General features: G+C 56.0%; 1 protein-coding gene across 2 annotated transcripts in view; it reads right to left on the bottom strand.

Moving 5' to 3' along the window:
• The window catches only part of Pcd (pterin-4a-carbinolamine dehydratase), a 71,184-nt gene that overhangs the window by 35,572 nt on the left and 20,446 nt on the right, over nt 1-15,166 (bottom strand). The window lies entirely within an intron of this gene.

The raw sequence follows: 15,166 nt of genomic DNA, 5'->3' as shown, positions 1-15,166 counted from the left end.
TGGCCAGGATGGGGGGAGGTGATAGAAGTGGCCAGGATGGGGGGAGGTGATAGTAGTGGCCAGGATGAGAGAAGGTGATAGTAGTGGCCAGGATGGTGGGAGGTGATTGTAGTGGCCAGGATGGAGGGAGGTGATTGTAGTGGCCAGAATGGGGGGAGGTGATAGTAGTGGCCAGGATGGGGGGAAGTGATTGTAGTGGCCAGGATGGGGTTAGGTGATTGTAGTGGCCAGGATGGGGGGTGGTGATCGTAGTGGCCAGGATGGGGGGAGGTGATTGTAGTGGCCAGGATGGGGGAGGTGATTGTAGTGGCCAGGATGGGGGGAGGTGATTGTAGTGGCCAGGATGGGGGGAGGTGATTGTCGTGGCCAGGATGGGGGGAGGTGATAGAAGTGACCAGGATGGGGATAAGGTGATTGTAGTGGCCAGGATGGGGATAAGGTGATTGTAGTGGCCAGAATGGGGGGAGGTGATTGTAGTGGCCAGGATGGGGAGGTGATTGTAGTGACCAGGATGGGAGGTGATTGTAGTGGCCAGGATGAGAGAAGGTGATTGTAGTGGCCAGGATGGGGGGAGGTGATTGTAGTGGCCAGGATGGGGAGGTGATTGTAGTGACCAGGATGGGAGGTGATTGTAGTGGCCAGGATGAGAGGTGATTGTAGTGGCCAGGATGGGGGGAGGTGATTGTAGTGGCCAGGATGGGGGGAAGTGATTGTAGTGGCCAGGATGGGGAGAGGTGATTGCAGTGGCCAGGATGGGGGGAGGTGATTGTAGTGGCCAGGATGGGGGGAAGTGATTGTAATGGCCAGGATGGGGGGAGGTGATTGTAGTGGCCAAGATGGGGGGAGGTGATTGTAGTGGCCAGGATGGGGGGTGGTGATCGTAGTGGCCAGGATGGGGGGAGGTGATGGTAGTGGCCAGGATGGGGGGCAGGTGACTGTAGTGGCCAGGATGGGGGGAAGTGATAGTAGTGGCCAGGATGGGGAGGTGATTGTAGTGGCCAGGATGGCGGGGCAGGTGACTGTAGTGGCCAGGATGGGGGGAAGTGATTGTAGTGGCCAGGATGGGGTTAGGTGATTGTAGTGGCCAGGATGGGGGGTGGTGATCGTAGTGGCCAGGATGGGGGGAGGTGATTGTAGTGGCCAGGATGGGGGAGGTGATTGTAGTGGCCAGGATGGGGGGAGGTGATTGTAGTGGCCAGGATGGGGGGAGGTGATTGTCGTGGCCAGGATGGGGGGAGGTGATAGAAGTGACCAGGATGGGGATAAGGTGATTGTAGTGGCCAGGATGGGGATAAGGTGATTGTAGTGGCCAGAATGGGGGGAGGTGATTGTAGTGGCCAGGATGGGGAGGTGATTGTAGTGACCAGGATGGGAGGTGATTGTAGTGGCCAGGATGAGAGAAGGTGATTGTAGTGGCCAGGATGGGGGGAGGTGATTGTAGTGGCCAGGATGGGGAGGTGATTGTAGTGACCAGGATGGGAGGTGATTGTAGTGGCCAGAATGAGAGGTGATTGTAGTGGCCAGGATGGGGGGAGGTGATTGTAGTGGCCAGGATGGGGGGAAGTGATTGTAGTGGCCAGGATGGGGAGAGGTGATTGCAGTGGCCAGGATGGGGGGAGGTGATTGTAGTGGCCAGGATGGGGGGAAGTGATTGTAATGGCCAGGATGGGGGGAGGTGATTGTAGTGGCCAAGATGGGGGGAGGTGATTGTAGTGGCCAGGATGGGGGGTGGTGATCGTAGTGGCCAGGATGGGGGGAGGTGATGGTAGTGGCCAGGATGGGGGGCAGGTGACTGTAGTGGCCAGGATGGGGGGAAGTGATAGTAGTGGCCAGGATGGGGAGGTGATTGTAGTGGCCAGGATGGCGGGGCAGGTGACTGTAGTGGCCAGGATGGGGGGAAGTGATAGTAGTGGCCAGGATGGGGAGGTGATTGTAGTGGCCAGGATGGGAGGTGATTGTAGTGGCCAGGATGGGGGGAGGTGATTGTAGTAGCCAGGATGGGGAGGTGATTGTAGTGGCCAGGATGGAGGGGAGGTGATTGTAGTGGCCAGGATGGGGGGAGGTGATTGTAGTGGCCAGAATGGAGGGGAGGTGATTGTAGTGGCCAGGATGCAGGGGAGGTGATTGTAGTGGCCAGGATGGGGGGAGGTGATAGAAGTGGCCAGGATGGGGAGAGGTGATAGAAGTGGCCAGGATGGGGGGAGGTGATAGTAGTGGCCAGGATGAGAGAAGGTGATAGTAGTGGCCAGGATGGTGGGAGGTGATTGTAGTGGCCAGGATGGAGGGAGGTGATTGTAGTGGCCAGAATGGGGGAAATGATTGTAATGACCAGGATGGGGAGGTGATTGTAGTGGCCAGGATGGGGGGGCAGGTGACTGTAGTGGCCAGGATGGGGAGGTGATTGTAGTGGCCAGGATGGGAGGTGATTGTAGTGGCCAGGATGGAGGGGAGGTGATTGTAGTGGCCAGGATGGGGGGAGGTGATTGTAGTGGCCAGAATGGAGGGGAGGTGATTGTAGTGGCCAGGATGCAGGGGAGGTGATTGTAGTGGCCAGGATGGGGGGAGGTGATAGAAGTGGCCAGGATGGGGGGAGGTGATAGTAGTGGCCAGGATGAGAGAAGGTGATAGTAGTGGCCAGGATGGTGGGAGGTGATTGTAGTGGCCAGGATGGAGGGAGGTGATTGTAGTGGCCAGAATGGGGGGAGGTGATAGTAGTGGCCAGGATGGGGGGAAGTGATTGTAGTGGCCAGGATGGGGGGAAATGATTGTAATGGCCAGGATGGGGGAGGTGATTGTAGTGGCCAGGATGGGGTTAGGTGATTGTAGTGGCCAGGATGGGGGGTGGTGATCGTAGTGGCCAGGATGGGGGGAGGTGATTGTAGTGGCCAGGATGGGGGAGGTGATTGTAGTGGCCAGGATGGGGGGAGGTGATTGTAGTGGCCAGGATGGGGGAGGTGATTGTCGTGGCCAGGATGGGGGGAGGTGATAGAAGTGACCAGGATGGGGATAAGGTGATTGTAGTGGCCAGGATGGGGATAAGGTGATTGTAGTGGCCAGAATGGGGGGAGGTGATTGTAGTGGCCAGGATGGGGAGGTGATTGTAGTGACCAGGATGGGAGGTGATTGTAGTGGCCAGGATGAGAGAAGGTGATTGTAGTGGCCAGGATGGGGGGAGGTGATTGTAGTGGCCAGGATGGGGAGGTGATTGTAGTGACCAGGATGGGAGGTGATTGTAGTGGCCAGGATGAGAGGTGATTGTAGTGGCCAGGATGGGGGGAGGTGATTGTAGTGGCCAGGATGGGGGGAAGTGATTGTAGTGGCCAGGATGGGGAGAGGTGATTGCAGTGGCCAGGATGGGGGGAGGTGATTGTAGTGGCCAGGATGGGGGGAAGTGATTGTAATGGCCAGGATGGGGGGAGGTGATTGTAGTGGCCAAGATGGGGGGAGGTGATTGTAGTGGCCAGGATGGGGGGTGGTGATCGTAGTGGCCAGGATGGGGGGAGGTGATGGTAGTGGCCAGGATGGGGGGCAGGTGACTGTAGTGGCCAGGATGGGGGGAAGTGATAGTAGTGGCCAGGATGGGGAGGTGATTGTAGTGGCCAGGATGGCGGGGCAGGTGACTGTAGTGGCCAGGATGGGGGGAAGTCATAGTAGTGGCCAGGATGGGGAGGTGATTGTAGTGGCCAGGATGGGAGGTGATTGTAGTGGCCAGGATGGGGGGAGGTGATTGTAGTAGCCAGGATGGAGGGGAGGTGATTGTAGTGGCCAGGATGGAGGGGAGGTGATTGTAGTGGCCAGGATGGGGGAGGTGATTGTAGTGGCCAGGATGGAGGAGAGGTGATCGTAGTGGCCAGGATGGAGGGGAGGTGATTGTAGTGGCCAGGATGGGGGAAGGTGATAGAAGTGGCCAGGATGGGGGGAGGTGATAGAAGTGGCCAGGATGGGGGGAGGTGATAGTAGTGGCCAGGATGAGAGAAGGTGATAGTAGTGGCCAGGATGGTGGGAGGTGATTGTAGTGGCCAGGATGGAGGGAGGTGATTGTAGTGGCCAGAATGGGGGGAGGTGATAGTAGTGGTCAGGATGGGGGGAGGTGATTGTAGTGGCCAGGATGGGGGAGGTGATTGTAGTGGCCAGGATGGGGGGTGGTGATCGTAGTGGCCAGGATGGGGGGAGGTGATTGTAGTGGCCAGGATGGGGGGAGGTGATTGTAGTGGCCAGGATGAGGGGAGGTGATTGTAGTGGCCAGGATGGGGGGAGGTGATTGTAGTGGCCAGGATGGGGGGAGGTGATAGAAGTGACCAGGATGGGGATAAGGCGATTGTAGTGGCCAGGATGGGGGGAGGTGATTGTAGTGGCCAGGATGGGGATAAGGTGATTGTAGTGGCCAGAATGGGGGGAGGTGATAGTAGTGGCCAGGATGGGGGGAGGTGATTGTAGTGGCCAGGATGGGGGGAAGTGATTGTAATGGCCAGGATGGGGGGAGTTGATTGTAGTGGCCAGGATGGGGGGAGGTGATAGAAGTGACCAGGATGAGGGGAGGTGATTGTAGTGGCCAGGATGGGGGGAGGTGATTGTAGTGGCCAGGATGGGGGGAGGTGATAGAAGTGACCAGGATGGGGATAAGGCGATTGTAGTGGCCAGGATGGGGGGAGGTGATTGTAGTGGCCAGGATGGGGATAAGGTGATTGTAGTGGCCAGAATGGGGGGAGGTGATAGTAGTGGCCAGGATGGGGGGGAGGTGATTGTAGTGGCCAGGATGGGGGGAAGTGATTGTAATGGCCAGGATGGGGGGAGTTGATTGTAGTGGCCAGGATCGGGGGAGGTGATAGAAGTGACCAGGATATGGATAAGGTGATTGTAGTGGCCAGGATGGGGGGAGGTGATTGTAGTGGCCAGGATGGGGGGTGGTGATCGTAGTGGCCAGGATGGGGGGAGGTGATAGAAGTGACCAGGATGGGGATAAGGTGATTGTAGTGGCCAGGATGGGGGAGGTGATTGTAGTGGCCAGGATAGGGGGGGAAGTGATAGTAGTGGCCAGGATGGGGGGAGGTGATTGTAGTGGCCAGGATGGGGGGAGGTGATTGTAGTGGCCAAGATGGGGGGAGGTGATTGTAGTGGCCAGGATGGGGGAGGTGATTGTAGTGGCCAGAATGGGAGGTGATTGTAGTAGCCAGGATGGGAGGCGATTGTAGTGGCCAGGATGGGGGTGAGGTGATTCTAGTGGCCAGGATGGGGAGGTGATTGTAGTGGCCAGGATGGGGGGAGGTGATTGTAGTGGCTAGGATGGGGGAGGTGATAGTAGTGGCCAGGATGGGGGAGGTGATTGTAGTGGCCAGGATGGGGGGAGGTGATTGTAGTGGCCAGGATGGGGGGAGGTGATTGTAGTGGCCAGGATGGGGGGAGGTGATAGAAGTGACCAGGATGGGGATAAGGTGATTGTAGTGGCCAGGATGGGGGGAGGTGATTGTAGTGGCCAGGATGGGGATAAGGTGATTGTTGTGGCCAGAATGGGGGGAGGTGATAGTAGTGGCCAGGATGGGGGAGGTGATTGTAGTGGCCAGGATGGGGGGAAGTGATTGTAATGGCCAGGATGGGGGGAGGTGATTGTAGTGGCCAAGATGGGGGGAGGTGATTGTAGTGGCCAGGATGGGGGGTGGTGATCGTAGTGGCCAGGATGGGGGGAGGTGATGGTAGTGGCCAGGATGGGGGGCAGGTGACTGTAGTGGCCAGGATGGGGGGAAGTGATAGTAGTGGCCAGGATGGGGAGGTGATTGTAGTGGCCAGGATGGGGGGGCAGGTGACTGTAGTGGCCAGGATGGGGGGAAGTGATAGTAGTGGCCAGGATGGGGAGGTGATTGTAGTGGCCAGGATGGGAGGTGATTGTAGTGGCCAGGATGGGGGGAGGTGATTGTAGTAGCCAGGATGGAGGGGAGGTGATTGTAGTGGCCAGGATGGAGGGGAGGTGATTGTAGTGGCCAGGATGGGGGAGGTGATTGTAGTGGCCAGGATGGAGGGGAGGTGATCGTAGTGGCCAGGATGGAGGGGAGGTGATTGTAGTGGCCAGGATGGGGGAAGGTGATAGAAGTGGCCAGGATGGGGGGAGGTGATAGAAGTGGCCAGGATGGGGGGAGGTGATAGTAGTGGCCAGGATGAGAGAAGGTGATTGTAGTGGCCAGGATGGGGGGAGGTGATTGTAGTGGCCAGGATGGGGGGAGGTGATTGTAGTGGCCAGGATGGGGATAAGGCGATTGTAGTGGCCAGGATGGGGGGAGGTGATTGTAGTGGCCAGGATGGGATAAGGTGATTGTAGTGGCCAGAATGGGGGAGGTGATAGTAGTGGCCAGGATGGGGGGAGGTGATTGTAGTGGCCAGGATGGGGGGAAGTGATTGTAATGGCCAGGATGGGGGGAGGTGATTGTAGTGGCCAGGATGGGGGGAGGTGATAGAAGTGACCAGGATATGGATAAGGTGATTGTAGTGGCCAGGATGGGGGGAGGTGATTGTAGTGGCCAGGATGGGGGGTGGTGATCGTAGTGGCCAGGATGGGGGGAGGTGATAGAAGTGACCAGGATGGGGATAAGGTGATTGTAGTGGCCAGGATGGGGGGAGGTGATTGTAGTGGCCAGGATGGGGGGAGGTGATTGTAGTGGCCAGGATGGGGGGAGGTGATTGTAGTGGCCAGGATGGGGATAAGGCGATTGTAGTGGCCAGGATGGGGGGAGGTGATAGAAGTGACCAGGATGGGGATAAGGTGATTGTAGTGGCCAGGATGGGGGGAGGTGATTGTAGTGGCCAGGATGGGGGGAGGTGATTGTAGTGACCAGGATGGGGATAAGGCGATTGTAGTGGCCAGGATGGGGGGAGGTGATTGTAGTGGCCAGGATGGGGATAAGGTGATTGTAGTGGCCAGAATGGGGGAGGTGATAGTAGTGGCCAGGATGGGGGGAGGTGATTGTAGTGGCCAGGATGGGGGGAAGTGATTGTAATGGCCAGGATGGGGGGAGGTGATTGTAGTGGCCAGGATGGGGGGAGGTGATAGAAGTGACCAGGATATGGATAGGTGATTGTAGTGGCCAGGATGGGGGGAGGTGATTGTAGTGGCCAGGATGGGGGGTGGTGATCGTAGTGGCCAGGATGGGGGGAGGTGATAGAAGTGACCAGGATGGGGATAAGGTGATTGTAGTGGCCAGGATGGGGGGAGGTGATTGTAGTGGCCAGGATAGGGGGGGAAGTGATAGTAGTGGCCAGGATGGGGGGTAGTGATTGTAGTGGCCAGGATGGGGGGAGGTGATTGTAGTGGCCAAGATGGGGGGAGGTGATTGTAGTGGCCAGGATGGGGGAGGTGATTGTAGTGGCCAGAATGGGAGGTGATTGTAGTAGCCAGGATGGGAGGCGATTGTAGTGGCCAGGATGGGGGTGAGGTGATTCTAGTGGCCAGGATGGGGAGGTGATTGTAGTGGCCAGGATGGGGGGAGGTGATTGTAGTGGCTAGGATGGGGGAGGTGATAGTAGTGGCCAGGATGGGGGAGGTGATTGTAGTGGCCAGGATGGGGGGAGGTGATTGTAGTGGCCAGGATGGGGGGAGGTGATTGTAGTGGCCAGGATGGGGGGAGGTGATAGAAGTGACCAGGATGGGGATAAGGTGATTGTAGTGGCCAGGATGGGGGGAGGTGATTGTAGTGGCCAGGATGGGGATAAGGTGAATGTTGTGGCCAGAATGGGGGGAGGTGATAGTAGTGGCCAGGATGGGGGAGGTGATTGTAGTGGCCAGGATGGGGGGAAGTGATTGTAATGGCCAGGATGGGGGGAGGTGATTGTAGTGGCCAGGATGGGGGGAGGTGATAGAAGTGACCAGGATATGGATAAGGTGATTGTAGTGGCCAGGATGGGGGGAGGTGATTGTAGTGGCCAGGATGGGGGGGTGGTGATCGTAGTGGCCAGGATGGGGGGAGGTGATAGAAGTGACCAGGATGGGGATAAGGTGATTGTAGTGGCCAGGATGGGGGGAGGTGATTGTAGTGGCCAGGATAGGGGGGGGGGGGGGAAGTGATAGTAGTGGCCAGGATGGGGAGAAGGTGATTGTAGTGGCCATGATGGGATGTGATTGTAGTGGCCAGGATAGGGGGAAGTGATAGTAGTGGCCAGGATGGGGGGAGGTGATTGTAGTGGCCAGGATGGGGGGAGGTGATTGTAGTGGCCAAGACGGGGGGAGGTGATTGTAGTGGCCAGGATGGGGGAGGTGATTGTAGTGGCCAGAATGGGAGGTGATTGTAGTAGCCAGGATGGGAGGCAATTGTAGTGGCCAGGATGGGGGTGAGGTGATTCTAGTGGCCAGGATGGGGAGAAGGTGATTGTAGTGGCCAGGATGGGGGGAGGTGATTGTAGTGGCTAGGATGGGGGAGGTGATAGTAGTGGCCAGGATGGGGGGAGGTGATTGTAGTGGTCAGGATGGGGGGAGGTGATAGTAGTGGCCAGGATGGGGAGAAAGTGATTGTAGTGGCCAGGATGGGGGAGGGGGAGGTGATAGTAGTGGCCAGGATGGGGGGAGGTGATTGTAGTGGCCAGGATGGGGAGAAGGTGATTGTAGTGGCCAGGATGAGGTGAGTGTAGTGGCCAGGATGGGGGAGGTGATTATAGTGGCCAGGATGGGGGAGGGGGAGGTGATAGTAGTGGCCAGGATGGGGGAGGGGGAGGTGATAGTAGTGGCCAGGATGGGGGAGGGGGAGGTGATGATAGTGGCCAGGATGGGGGAAGGTGATTGTAGTGGCCAGGATGGGGAGGTGATTGTAGTGGCCAGGATGGAGGGGAGGTGATTGTAGTGGCCAGGATGGAGGGGAGGTGATTGTAGTGGCCAGGATGGGGGGAGGTGATTGTAGTGGCCAGGATGGGGGAAGGTGATTGTAGTGGCCAGGATGGGGGGAGGTGATAGTAGTGGCCAGGATGGGGGAGGTGATTGTAGTGGCCAGGATGGGGGGAGGTGATTGTAGTGGCCAGGATGGGGGGAGGTGATAGAAGTGACCAGGATGGGGATAAGGTGATTGTAGTGGCCAGGATGGGGGGAGGTGATTGTAGTGGCCAGGATGGGGATAAGGTGATTGTTGTGGCCAGAATGGGGGGAGGTGATAGTAGTGGCCAGGATGGGGGAGGTGATTGTAGTGGCCAGGATGGGGGGAAGTGATTGTAATGGCCAGGATGGGGGGAGGTGATTGTAGTGGCCAAGATGGGGGGAGGTGATTGTAGTGGCCAGGATGGGGGGTGGTGATCGTAGTGGCCAGGATGGGGGGAGGTGATGGTAGTGGCCAGGATGGGGGGCAGGTGACTGTAGTGGCCAGGATGGGGGGAAGTGATAGTAGTGGCCAGGATGGGGAGGTGATTGTAGTGGCCAGGATGGGGGGGCAGGTGACTGTAGTGGCCAGGATGGGGGGAAGTGATAGTAGTGGCCAGGATGGGGAGGTGATTGTAGTGGCCAGGATGGGAGGTGATTGTAGTGGCCAGGATGGGGGGAGGTGATTGTAGTAGCCAGGATGGAGGGGAGGTGATTGTAGTGGCCAGGATGGAGGGGAGGTGATTGTAGTGGCCAGGATGGGGGAGGTGATTGTAGTGGCCAGGATGGAGGGGAGGTGATCGTAGTGGCCAGGATGGAGGGGAGGTGATTGTAGTGGCCAGGATGGGGGAAGGTGATAGAAGTGGCCAGGATGGGGGGAGGTGATAGAAGTGGCCAGGATGGGGGGAGGTGATAGTAGTGGCCAGGATGAGAGAAGGTGATTGTAGTGGCCAGGATGGGGGGAGGTGATTGTAGTGGCCAGGATGGGGGGAGGTGATAGAAGTGACCAGGATGGGGATAAGGCGATTGTAGTGGCCAGGATGGGGGGAGGTGATTGTAGTGGCCAGGATGGGGATAAGGTGATTGTAGTGGCCAGAATGGGGGAGGTGATAGTAGTGGCCAGGATGGGGGGAGGTGATTGTAGTGGCCAGGATGGGGGGAAGTGATTGTAATGGCCAGGATGGGGGGAGGTGATTGTAGTGGCCAGGATGGGGGGAGGTGATAGAAGTGACCAGGATATGGATAAGGTGATTGTAGTGGCCAGGATGGGGGGAGGTGATTGTAGTGGCCAGGATGGGGGGTGGTGATCGTAGTGGCCAGGATGGGGGGAGGTGATAGAAGTGACCAGGATGGGGATAAGGTGATTGTAGTGGCCAGGATGGGGGGAGGTGATTGTAGTGGCCAGGATAGGGGGGGAAGTGATAGTAGTGGCCAGGATGGGGGGTAGTGATTGTAGTGGCCAGGATGGGGGGAGGTGATTGTAGTGGCCAAGATGGGGGGAGGTGATTGTAGTGGCCAGGATGGGGGAGGTGATTGTAGTGGCCAGAATGGGAGGTGATTGTAGTAGCCAGGATGGGAGGCGATTGTAGTGGCCAGGATGGGGGTGAGGTGATTCTAGTGGCCAGGATGGGGAGGTGATTGTAGTGGCCAGGATGGGGGGAGGTGATTGTAGTGGCTAGGATGGGGGAGGTGATAGTAGTGGCCAGGATGGGGGAGGTGATTGTAGTGGCCAGGATGGGGGGAGGTGATTGTAGTGGCCAGGATGGGGGGAGGTGATTGTAGTGGCCAGGATGGGGGGAGGTGATAGAAGTGACCAGGATGGGGATAAGGTGATTGTAGTGGCCAGGATGGGGGGAGGTGATTGTAGTGGCCAGGATGGGGATAAGGTGAATGTTGTGGCCAGAATGGGGGGAGGTGATAGTAGTGGCCAGGATGGGGGAGGTGATTGTAGTGGCCAGGATGGGGGGAAGTGATTGTAATGGCCAGGATGGGGGGAGGTGATTGTAGTGGCCAGGATGGGGGGAGGTGATAGAAGTGACCAGGATATGGATAAGGTGATTGTAGTGGCCAGGATGGGGGGAGGTGATTGTAGTGGCCAGGATGGGGGGGTGGTGATCGTAGTGGCCAGGATGGGGGGAGGTGATAGAAGTGACCAGGATGGGGATAAGGTGATTGTAGTGGCCAGGATGGGGGGAGGTGATTGTAGTGGCCAGGATAGGGGGGGGGGAAGTGATAGTAGTGGCCAGGATGGGGAGAAGGTGATTGTAGTGGCCATGATGGGATGTGATTGTAGTGGCCAGGATAGGGGGAAGTGATAGTAGTGGCCAGGATGGGGGGAGGTGATTGTAGTGGCCAGGATGGGGGGAGGTGATTGTAGTGGCCAAGACGGGGGGAGGTGATTGTAGTGGCCAGGATGGGGGAGGTGATTGTAGTGGCCAGAATGGGAGGTGATTGTAGTAGCCAGGATGGGAGGCAATTGTAGTGGCCAGGATGGGGGTGAGGTGATTCTAGTGGCCAGGATGGGGAGAAGGTGATTGTAGTGGCCAGGATGGGGGGAGGTGATTGTAGTGGCTAGGATGGGGGAGGTGATAGTAGTGGCCAGGATGGGGGGAGGTGATTGTAGTGGTCAGGATGGGGGGAGGTGATAGTAGTGGCCAGGATGGGGAGAAAGTGATTGTAGTGGCCAGGATGGGGGAGGGGGAGGTGATAGTAGTGGCCAGGATGGGGGGAGGTGATTGTAGTGGCCAGGATGGGGAGAAGGTGATTGTAGTGGCCAGGATGAGGTGAGTGTAGTGGCCAGGATGGGGGAGAAGGTGATTATAGTGGCCAGGATGGGGGAGGGGGAGGTGATAGTAGTGGCCAGGATGGGGGAGGGGGAGGTGATAGTAGTGGCCAGGATGGGGGAGGGGGAGGTGATGATAGTGGCCAGGATGGGGGAAGGTGATTGTAGTGGCCAGGATGGGGAGGTGATTGTAGTGGCCAGGATGGAGGGGAGGTGATTGTAGTGGCCAGGATGGAGGGGAGGTGATTGTAGTGGCCAGGATGGGGGGAGGTGATTGTAGTGGCCAGGATGGGGGAAGGTGATTGTAGTGGCCAGGATGGGGGGAGGTGATAGTAGTGGCCAGGATGGGGGAGGTGATTGTAGTGGCCAGGATGGGGGGATGTGATAGTAGTGGCCAGGATGGGGGGAGGTGATTGTAGTGGCCAGGATGGGGAGGTGATTGTAATGGCCAGGATGGGGGGAAGTGATTGTAGTGGCCAGGATGGGGGAGGTGATTGTAGTGGCCAGGATGAGAAGGTGATTGTAGTGGCCAGGATGGGGAGGTGATTGTAGTGGTCAGGATGGGGAGGCGATTGTAGTGGCCAGGATGATGGAGGTGATTGTAGTGGCCAGGATGGGGGGAGGTGATTGTAGTGGCCACGATGTGGAGAAGGTGATTGTAGTGGCCAGGATGGGGGGAGGCGATAGTAGTGGCAAGGATGGGGAGAAGGTGATTGTAGTGGCCAGGATAGGGGGAGGTAATTGTAGTGGCCAGGATGGGGGGAGGTGATTATAGTGGCCAGGATGGGGGGAGGTGATTGTAGTGGCCAGGATGGGGGAGGTGATTGTAGTGGCCAGGATGGGGAGGTGATTGTAGTGCCCAGGATGAGGAGGTGATTGTAATGGCCAGGATGGGGAGGTGATTGTAGTGGCCAGGATGGGGAGGCGATTGTAGTGGCCAGGATGATGGAGGCGATTGTAGTGGCCAGGATGTGGGGAGGTGATTGTAGTGGCCAGGATGGGGCGGTGATTGTAGTGGCCAGGATGGGGAGGTGATTGTAGTGGCCAGGATGGGGAGGTGATTGTAGTAGCCAGGATGGGAGGGCGATTTTAGTGGCCAGGATGGAGGAGGTGATTGTAGTGGTCAGGATGGGGGGGAGGCGATTGTAGTGACCAGGATGAGGTGATTGTAGTGGCCAGGATGGGGGGGAGGTGATTGTAGTGGCCAGGATGCGGGAAGGTGATTGTAGTGGCCAGGATGCGGGGAGGTGATTGTAGTGGCCAGGATGGGGGAAGGTGATTGTAGTGGCCAGGATGGGGGAGGTGATTGTAGTGGCCAGGATGGGGGCGGTGATTGTAGTGGCCAGGATGGGGGAGGTGATTGTAGTGGCCAGGATGGGGGGAGGTGATTGTAGTGGCCAGGATGGGGGAGGTGATTGTAGTGGCTAAGATGTGGGGAGGTGATTGCAGTGGCCAGGATGGAGGGAGGTGATTGTAGTGGCCAGGATTGGGGGTGGTGATCGTAGTGGCCAGGATGGGGGGAGGTGATTGTAGTGGCTAGGATAGGGGAGGTAATTGTAGTGGCCAGGATGGGGTGGAGGTGATTGTAGTGACCAGGATATAACTGGTAAAGTAGGACGCTGGATACTCAGTTTTCTGTCAAACAGGACTCAGCGAGTAATGGTCAACCATATAAAATCTAGTCAGGGCATAGTTAAAAGCTCTGTACCTCAGGGTACAGTCCTTGCACCGCTGCTTTTCCTTATTCTCATATCAGATATAGACAAAAATACAAGTCACAGCTTCGTATCATCCTTTGCAGATGACACAAAAATCAGTATGAATATTACCTCGGCTGAAGACATAATACAGGGTACAAAACACAATCAAATGTGCCCATAGTAGGAAAACAGCATGTAAAGTATTTGGGAATAATGATGTCTGACGACCTAACGTTTAGGGAGCATAACAAAGCAAATATTGCATTAGCCAGAAAAATGATAGGATGGATTACGAGAACTTTCAAATCCAGGAATCCCATCACAATGGTTGTACTCTTCAAGTCACTTGTGTTGTCCCGTCTTGAGTATTGCTCAGTACTCACTTCCCCCCTTCAGAGCAGGTGAGATTGCTGAAATAGAGGGAATACAGAGAACATATACGGCACGCATAGACGCGATAAAGCACCTAAATTATTGGGATCGTCTCAGAGCTCTCCAAATGTACTCACCAGAAAGAAGACGAGAGAGATATCAAATATATGTGACGGTAAAGCGTTGGTGTTCGGCTGTTTCAAAAGCTAGGGGCAGGGCCTTGTCACATTATAAAAAAAAAAGAGAAAAGCTGGAACTTTCGTCTGTGGTAAGGTAATGGGAAGACTCACAAAACACAAGTAAATTTAACAATGAAATTTTAATTACTTTAGAAAAACAAGACATAAATAAAGTTAAGCACATAAAATATAAAAGACAAGTCAACAAACAAAATAATATGAATAATCAGTGGCAAATGATAAGTTACGTTAAGACGAGTTACAGTTATAGCAAAATAAATATGAATGGAGCTGGAATATTGGCTTCGAGCTGCCACCTCCCTTAGTACACGAAAGCCAAGGCTTAGAGTACCAGCGAGAGATGTCAACTGCAAGGAGCACTGAGATATTCTGACAATACTGAAGCACTGCAGCCCAGACATCAACTTGTGGCGGAGGGCGGAGGGCAGGTGCGACGGGACACCAGCCAATCAGCGAAAGGCAGGCAAAGGACAAGCAGTTTGCTGATTTACGGTGGCGGTAGCTAGCAGGTGTCACTGTGTGCTGGGTACGTTTTGCTCTCTGGGCAAAACGTTTGGCGATACTTGCTGGACGTATCTTCTATATTATCTTTTGTTTTTACGTACTTTGTAGGGAAGAGCAGGCTCAATCTCTCTTGAAAGAGATTATCGTCACAATATACACCTGGAAGATACTGGAGGGCCAAGTACCAAATCTACACAGTAAAATAACAACGTACTGGAGTGAACGATATGGAAGAAAATGCAGAATAGAACCAGTGAAGAGCAGGGGTGCCATAGGCACAATCAGAGAACACTGTATAAACATCAGATGTCCACGGTTGTTCAACATCCTCCCAGCGAGCATAAGAAATATTGCCGGAACAACCGTGGACATCTTCAAGAGGAAACTAGATTTATTCCTCCAAGGAGTGCCGGACCAACCGGGTTGTGATGGGTATGTGGGCCTGCGGGCCGCACAAAGCAACAGCCTAGCGGACCAAACTCTCACAAGGCAAGCTTGGCCTCGGGCCGGGCTTGAGGAGTAGAAGAACTCCCAGAATCCCATCAACCAGGTATCAACCAGATGTAGTGGCCAGGATGGGGAGGGGAATGGTGGAGGTGATAGTAGTGACCAGGATGGAGAGGACGAAGGAGGGTTGATAGTGGTGATCAGGATGGGGGGGTGGCAGTAGTGATAGTATATCACTGACCAGGATAAAGGTGATAGTGGTGGCCAGGATAGCAGAAGTAGCAAGGAGTTATCCATGATCTGCGCATCACAGGACCAAGAAATATTTGAACGTCTG

This window comes from Procambarus clarkii, chromosome 40 (genome assembly GCF_040958095.1).
Source record: "Procambarus clarkii isolate CNS0578487 chromosome 40, FALCON_Pclarkii_2.0, whole genome shotgun sequence".
NCBI lineage: Eukaryota > Metazoa > Arthropoda > Malacostraca > Decapoda > Cambaridae > Procambarus > Procambarus clarkii.
The sequence above is the reverse complement of the archived record's forward strand: the minus strand, read 5'-3'. Positions and strand labels throughout refer to the sequence as shown.